Genomic DNA, 8,775 nt, shown 5'->3' with positions numbered 1-8,775 from the left:
GGCACTGGGACAGAAAGGTGGGGAAGGTGGATGTTCTGTGACTGCCCTAGGAAAGGAGAGTTCAGGTTTCTGTGAATCCGTGCCCAGGATGGGCAGCTCTTATAGATGCAGTTTGCGAAGCCAGCAGGATTCCTGTGCTGAGGTCTGAGGCACAGCTGCTGCTTTTCTTGGGAATCAGCCTGTGCTTTCCAGACCTTCGCCTAACGGGGCCGCAGGGCGTCTCCTGACCCCACAGCCCATGTATGGTGCTGTCCACAACTCCCGCCTCACCCCAGCACAGGGCCAACACGCAACACCGCCCAGCTGGCCCCTGCTCTAAAACAGTTGTGTCCTTCCCTACCCTGAAAGCATGCTTTCCAGAACATTCCTGCTCCTGCTGACTTCCCATAGATGCTCTTAGGGCAGAGTGCTCCAGGCACTTTTCTGGCCATCAGCTGTGCCACAGGAGCTGAGGAAACAGCTGATTTCTCTTCCCCACAACAGCAGGGTGCTCCGCGCTCTGGAGACCCATCCCCCACTCCCACCTCTGCCCAGACAGACCAGCTTGGCCACACCCCATGGATGCCCTGAGCAATCACCATGCAGGGTCTTATTTATAGAAGGGAATGGCTCATGGCCCAGCTCTTCTCCACTTTAAGAATAGGAGAGTGGCTCTACCTTCCCAGTTAGAAAATTGCACCTCACTGTCCCTGAAGTTAAACAGAATGGGCTCTGATGAAAACAGGAGATGCCCTGGCGCACTCACTGCAGTCCAGGAGGCTCTTGTGCCTCTGAGGCCTGCTCTCAGCTGCCTTGGGTCCGTTTCGTGGCCGAGTCTCTTCTTGCCTCCCCTCTGGGACCACATCTTGGAGGAGCCCAGCAGGCAGGGCATAGCAGAGGTCAGGAGGGTGGGTGCCCGTCCAGGGGACATCAGTGGCTGACACCTGGGGGAGAATCACTAAACCAGCCCAAGCTGGGGGTAAGAATTCAAGTTTGCATTGTGCCAGTGAGCGAAATACACACTACATTTAATAGCTCTGTCCCCTCTTTCCATGCTCCTTGGAGTGGAAGTGGGGAGGGATTTCTAGGCTAGCTGCTTCCTGGGGAAGGATAATACTTTGGGGCTATTTCTCACTAATAAATCACTCTGTACGGTAAATAGTGGAAGATGATAAATACACAGCTTACCATTTATGTACTAAGTAAATCTTTCATTATTATCAGCCCTGAAATGGCCAGGTTGCCTGATTCTAACTGCAGAGTGTGCTGGTGTACTGGGCTCCAGGTGGGCCAGGTTCTGGAAGGGAGCCCAGCGCTCACTGCATGGGCAGACTGCACCTTTGTCCTCCAGTGAGTACCACCTGCGGTAGCTTTGCACCCTGGAAGAGCCACAGCTCGCTTTCCTGTGGCCAGTTGTAAAATACATTTCCCATGAAAATACAAGCATCCAGTCCCATGCTGGAGTGCCTCAGGGGCTCCCTGGCAGGCCATGCTCTGCACATAAGCAGGCAGGAGACAGCAGGCAGACAGAGGTGGTGGGGTGATTGTTAGAGCTCTCAGATGAAAGCCAGCAACCCAGGGAGAAGGTGGGGGTCTCTCCAGGGGCGCACACAGTCCCATATTCCAGGCAGGGGCATCTGTCTTTGGTTGGCCTTTTTCAAACAAGACCTTTCCTCCTGAACCACAGATTAACTGAGCTGCGAGTGGCCGTATGTGCTGTACTCTTTACCCACGGTTCCCTCTGGCTAGCACAAGAAACCTTAAAGATAAGCACATTGCACTTTCTGTTTCCGTGGGAATAACCACAACATTTTTCCCCTAATTCCCTAAAGCTCCTTTACTTTATCTTTTCCATAATATGCTTACTATTGTCTAAAAATATTTGGGAGTAGCTGGGAATGGTGGCACACACCTGTAATCCCAGATTCCAAGGGCTGAGGCCTGAGGAGCACCTTGAGTTCAAGGCCGGCCTACACTATGTAGCATGATCCCGTCTCAAACAAACAAACAAATAAAAAAAATATATATATATATATATATATGACCCCTTGGGCCTGTAAAACTAACACATGACTGTCAGCTGAGTGTCTGTCCTCCACAACGCCTCTCCTCTTCCTGTTCCAGAGCTCTTTGGCCTCTGATTTTTGTTACTGCTCTTGGTAAACTGGTTGCTTGCTTGGTTGTTTGGTTGCTTGGTTGTAGCTGTTTTGCCTTCTCTCTCAGATTCCTTATTTGGGTGTAAAAATTCAAGTCTTTTTGAAAGAACTCTGACTCCACATTTCTAGCTCCCATCTTGTTCACCTAAAGTTTCCATGAGCAGTTCAGACATAACTGTTAAAGACAAGAATATTAGGTGACTGCAAAAGGAATAAACATTTACAAAAGAACTCTTAAAGATTCAAAAATCTTTTTCAGTAATGGATAACCTTAAGGACATGTCATGTTAAAGTAAGCAGTAGGTATTTATTAGGTAATTCAGGTCATTTCTAAATGAGTTGGACTGCTGAAACAATTATTAAAGTTTAAATACTTTGGTGTCTTGCTTTTACAGGGAATAAAGAATCAACCTAGCAGGGCCTGTTGATGAGCATGAGGAAACGGTGTTAGCGTACAGAACGCCGGCTCCCTGTTAGCAAGGGTTCCTGTTCTCACTCACATAGGAGCTAAAACTGAAGAGGAGAGGAAGGCAGGCTCTTTGAAGGGGGCTGGGGGAGGTGTGGATGTGTTTTTGTTGCCTGAGAGAGTGGTTTTGTGCAGGGTTTTGTGAAGGATGAATTTTGCAAGAAAATTTGTACGTTGGATCCAGTTCGCTAAAATTAGAAGTGCATTATTCTGAGTTTTATTTTTAATCTAACACTGATACTGGAAGGGTACTGGGTTTATCCAAGCTGCGCTCTGAGGGGCAGGCGGTTTGCTGGGGGATCTGCCCTCCCTGGGGACTCTGAGGGCAGACTTGGCTTTACCTCATCGGCAGCTGGCCCGGAAAACAGATGCTGTGATAACTTCTGTCCTTCATGCCTGGGAAATCTTTTGTCATTTTGAGGTTACTCCATAATGACCAGAGATCCTATTTTTAAATCTTATTTGATATTTTAAAAAAACTTCTCAAAATCAAATTCTAAAATTAAAGCTTAGCAAGGCATGGTGGCACATACCTGTAATCCCAGTACTCGGGAGGCTGAGTCAGGAGGATTGATGTGAATCCAAGGAGGACTGATGAGTCCAAAAGAGACATAGTAGGTTTGTTTTCATTCATTAATACAGAAAGTATTGTCAAACAAGAAATGGTGCGTAACTTTTGAGTTACATTTGTGTGAATATATTATTAAGATGCATCTAAAAAACTGTATGGAATTCCTAAGGTCTGCTGTGTCTCGGGATTACCATTGTTGGTCCCAATTCCTATTCTTATGTTAAAATTGTGACATCTGCAGAGAGAACAATTCTCATCAGATCTGTAACCAGGACTGTTTTGGATCTCAACATCCACAGTTCAGCTGCTTGACCCTGCTGCCTCCTAGAAGCTTAGCTTCAGCAGCAGCTCGGGAAGACAGAACTCCAGTCAGTACAGCGCCCAGAAGCTGAGGTTGGGGAGAAGGCCATCTACCAAGCTTGGGAAGAGCAGGAATTAATTATGTGAAACTGCATGAAATAATGAAGACCGATCACGGCTTTAATGCTTTTTAGTTAACCAGTGCTGACTGTTTATGTTTTATTTTGTAGACTTAAACTTTTTTTTTCCTCTTCACTATGTATAGTTTACACCAATTTGGTAAAATATGCTTTTTAAACAAAAATTGAAATATTTACTTCTACTTTTTCTCCCTATATTTTCTCAGTTTGGAAACTATTCCTGAGTATATTTTTATGGCAATATGGCCATTTTCATAAGGCCAATAAAAATCTGTTCTTTCTATAGTGCGACTCAGCTAGAAACACTGGCTCTCCCTGGAATCCCATCTGAGGAGCTCGTATGGAATGCTGACTCCCTGGTTTGACTTCTAACCTCAGGCTTGTGAGAACCTACTTGGGGCTTCCTTCTCAACTTTTCCACCAAAGCAAATTTTGTCTGTGGCTCTTCTGGTATACTTCTGTAAATAATTAAGAGTTTTGCAGCCAAGCTGGTCCTACTGTGATTGTCTTTGGTGGAATGCCCCAAAGAATACTAGAGACCCCTCTCCTCAGATCCTGGCCTTGTCGTTGTTCCTGAGTTCATGACCCACCTGTAAGCTGGACAGGATGCCTACTGTCTGACTACAGCTCCAGCAGGGATAGAACCTCTGCAGCTGCCAAGTCCTCCACACTGAGGCAGACAACTCAAAGAGAAGGGCAAGGCTGAGTCTGATGCCTGAGGAGTGGGCAGCACCGCGAGCTCACAGGACACCCGGTGCCACAACTGCAGGTGGGGCTGAGGAGGTGAGGACTCCACAGGGTGGGCAGATTTTCCCAAGGCCGTCAGAGCAAGACTGTCTATCATTGAGACTCCCACCCACCCGTCTGTCCTGGCGTAAGCCTGCTTCCTCACTGAGCGAGATAATGCTGTAGTTTTCATCCCATGATCAGTGGCTTCTGTGGATAACCTGATGGACCACTGGGTCCGTCCCATCAAACCACATCTTTCGAAGTCTTAGGAGAGCCTTGCTGACCTTAGTGGGGTTCCAGCAGCAGTCCTGGTACAGCCGTTGTTTCTTTCAGAATCAGCTCTCTGCTGTGATCCAAGCATTCCCAGGAGGCCGGGTGATAGAACTGTCGCCTACCATCAGAGAGGCACCTGCGGCTGCTGACAGTTCTTGCTGCACTACTTGAAATCACAGGTATCGGAGAGGCTCAGTGGCAGAAATTAACAGATTATTGGCTAAGAAATGCAGACTCCTTACCTGGCTGTTCATTTCATGTTAGCTGACTTGTTCATGGGGATCCTGGCTAAGAAGCAGACTCCATACTTGGCATTGCCTCCTGATCTAGTACAAGTCTTCCCAGACACCTGGATTTTTGACGGACCCTCCAGGTGATTCTGCTGCGTCAGACAGGGTGTTACCTGCAGGCTGGGCTTTGGAGACCACTGGGCTGCGGTCTCGAGGGCTCTTCCGAGCTCCCCAAGCCCAATGTCCTTGTTCAGTGGCTGCATCCCCAGCATGGGCAACACACCAACCAGAGCTGCTCGCCACGCCTAGCCCATCCTTGGGCCCTCACTGCACACACAGCTGTCCCTGCCAACCATCCTGCCAGCACTATGCTGCTCCTGGCAGGGTCTGCTTCCCAGCAGGGACAGAGTTCTCCTGAAAGAGCCCTGCAAGGCCCAGCAGGCAGAGAGCAAGCCTGCTGTGGGTTGGAGTTGCCTTGCTCCAAACCCTGCAGGTTCTATGGGAGGCTTTGCCCATCCAGCACTGGTGACTGTCCTAACTTTGCCCTTCAGAAAATCCTTTCAGGCATAACGTGAGGCTTCAGTGCCTGCAAATATGGGAGAAGACGTGCGAGATGCAAAAAACCCTCTGAGGGACAAGGCACGGTGAGCAAATGGAGAGATTTTAAAATTTGTTAAAGCCTGGGCTCCCAACCCCACCAGAGAGGTCTCATGTCCTTTGGGGAAGGCTCCCAGAGGGCCTGTGACAGGCAGTAGCCTTGAGCGTTGCTTCAAAGCTGAGAAGAGGTGAGCAGAGCCCATTGAAGTCATCCTATCTGGAGATGAAGGATCTGAGTTGGAGGCCTGGGTCCTGAGCCCCTCCTGATGCAGAGGAAGCTGCGACCCCAGAGTCCATGAAGGCCTTGAGGCCCACGCAGAGGTGGAGCCCAGGACTCGGTGCCCCTCCAAGGATGTTGCCAAGCAGCTTAGAGCCCATCCCAGGGCTGCATTCAGTGCTCAGTTTCACCAAAAATCTTGTGGAGTTCTGTGGCTTTGCTTTAAGGGTTTGATATTTGTTATCTTAATACTGCGTAGGTGATACCTTCATGGGAACCCCTGTAGAAGGTGTTGCAGGATGCATTCCAAATCTAATTCCCGGGCCTGAACTCACATGGACCATGGTAAGGCTTAAGAAGGCTGGGACTGAGTCAGGAGTAGCTGATGAGCCTGGAAAAGCAGAAGGGGTGGGAAAGAGGCCAGAGCCACAGGAAGCATGAGCTCCACCCTGGGTGTACTGCCTGGCATGTCCAAAACCAGAGTAGCTGCAGGAGCTCGGAGGTTGGTTCCTGAATAACACTGACAGCGGATGTGGGAATTGGCTGAGCTGATGGAAACTGCTTCAAGAAATCTAAAAAGGGCCCTGAATAGAATCATTTCCAGGAGAAAGCAGCCGTTGTCCAGGCTGGGACAGCCACTAAGGACAGAAAAAGCAGGTCTGTCCAACTGGCTAAGGGTAAAGAGGACATTTCCAAAGGAGGCGCCGTAAACATGGCCCAAAGTGGTCAACGTGAAGAGTGTCGGAACACTGGGCACAGCTTGTCCAAAGGGGTATGTGGCAGGGAAGTCCCCAGTGTCCTCCACAGAAAGGGCTGGGACAGAGTGCCTCTGTGAGCTAACACAGAGCAATGGAATGAAAGGTGGAGGGTCCCATCCATTGCTTGTGCTTTATTGTACTGTGAAATAAAACTTGCTCCCAGTAAAGATAAAGAAGAGTTTAGGCATTCAACTGAAGATGGAGCGGGGGGGACACAGTAGTTTTTAGCCAACGTTTCCTGGGGCTGTGAGCGTTCCCACAGCCCCGCTACTACACACAACCCTCCTGGATACCCGGCCCAGAGCCGTGCCTAGGGAGTGAGATACTTGGGAGGCTGAGCAAGTGCCACACCTCTCAGCTGTGAGGCCAGAACACAAAACCTGAATCCAAGTGCCTGACACCTCACTTAGCTGTCTCTTTTCATTTTGCTCTCAGTGGTGTTGGGGGTGGAAGCCCAGCCTCACACATGCCGGGCATGCACCAAGTTGCACTTCCAACCCTGCACAGGCTGACTGCAGCTCGGGAAAGAGAGTGTGATCTTCAGGGATGACGTGGATCTTAAATGTCACCAAAGGCTCCGGTGCTGAAGGTTCAATCCCCAAGCTGTGGAATTACTAGAGTTGGTGGGGCCTGGGGTGGAAGCCAAGTCCTAGCAAGGAATACTGAAACCCAGCACCTCCTCTCTGCTCCTCACCATGACGCACAGATCACCACAGCTCTGAGCCAGGGATGGCAAACCTTTCAGAGAGGAGCGCCCAAACTGCAACCCCCAAAATATTTACTTATCACAAAGGGCTCACACTGCAATTAAACCAGAGTGCTGAGGTTTTCATTTAGAAAAGACGACTCAGTTAGCATATTTTGTCTTCAAAGAAAAACACACATGTGTGCCACAGGTTCCGTCTGCTGCCCTGGGCTGAGGGGCCAAGTGACCAAGCACTGCCGGCACTTAGGCAGACCCAGAAGAAATGTCTTGCGCCTTTTCAGTTGTTTATTCAAGCATAGTCTGCAGCCTGGAAAGCTGACTAAAGTCTCTGGAAGACAACCACTGACTTAGTCACCTTCCCACTACCAGACCCAATACAAAGCCCCAGGGCTGAAAAGGAGAGGCTTCTTTTGGCTCCTGTTTCCAGTCTGTGGTCAGTGGCCAGCTCCTCCCCACACCCAGGGCCTGGCGGAGCACAGAAGTTCCTCCCCACCCCAAGGGGCGGGTTGTAGAGAGAGGGACAAGCACAGCCAGGAGATCCTCCACCCTGTGACTGCTTCCACCCCAAGGCCCCAGCTCAAACAATAAGTCGTCAACCGCACAAGAATCAGGGGACCTTCCAGACCCTCAGTGTAACAGCCATCATGCTTAATCATCCAGAATAGGTTTTCTTGAGCTCTGAGCTCAGCCTCAATCAGACCAGAAGTCTCACCACACAACCAAGTGACAACCAGCAGTTCTTTGCCTGTGGCTCCGATTGCACTGCCCCAGGGGACTGGTGAAGGGTGCCCGAGCCATGGAAACTTCTGTTCTCTGTCCCCATGCCCCTGGCTGCAGCTCCAGAGTTCAGGGCACTGCCTGGCACCTGCACGAGGGACCTTACTCCATAATCAACCCATCCTAAACACGCTGGCACCACTGAGGAGTGCCTGGTTCTGCAGACTCCTCCACTGTCCTCCACACTACATCTCATTCATTTCAGAACAGGCCCTCCCAGCGATGAGCACCTAACTCCACCTGAACTCTCTAGGGCAAGTGCTTGTCTGTGTCAACTCGAAAAGGTAACTCCAATGTCTAGGAAGACAGCTCCTGGAAGAATAAAACCAAAACAAAAGCCAAGTGTGGTGCCGTACGCCTATAATCCCAGCACTGGGGAGGCTGAGGCAAGAGGATTGCCACAAGTTTGAGGTCAGCCTGAGCTACATGGTGAGACTCCTTGTCTCAGAATAATAATAATGATAATAATTATTATTATTATCATTATTATTATTATACCAAAACATTCATGAAAGGATGAAAGAATACATTTCATGTGCTGTGGTTTCAATATTTGCTTCTCTCTGAAAAAAAAAAGAAAGAACTCGTGTGAAGGCATGGTCCTTGATGCAGGCAGGAGGTAGACCCTTCAGGGGGTAACTGGCTCTCAGGGAAGGTCCAGCCCCGTGAAAGGGTTCATGTCATTCTGGTGAGAGTGGATTAGGTCTCCATTGGGTTAGTGGCTGAGAAAGCAAGCTAATATCGCAGAGCTCCACCTCCCTGTCTCTCTGGCCATGTGACTGACCATGCAACCTTTCCTCTGCAGTCACCTGCTCCTGGCCTCCAAAGCTATGGGAGAAATAAACTCCTTTCTTCCTAGTTTTCCCAGCCCCAGGT

The sequence above is a fragment of the Chinchilla lanigera genome, unplaced genomic scaffold, assembly GCF_000276665.1.
Source record: "Chinchilla lanigera isolate Chin_1 unplaced genomic scaffold, ChiLan1.0 scaffold00014, whole genome shotgun sequence".
Classification (NCBI taxonomy): Eukaryota; Metazoa; Chordata; class Mammalia; order Rodentia; family Chinchillidae; genus Chinchilla; species Chinchilla lanigera.
Note: the sequence above shows the minus strand (reverse complement) of the source record.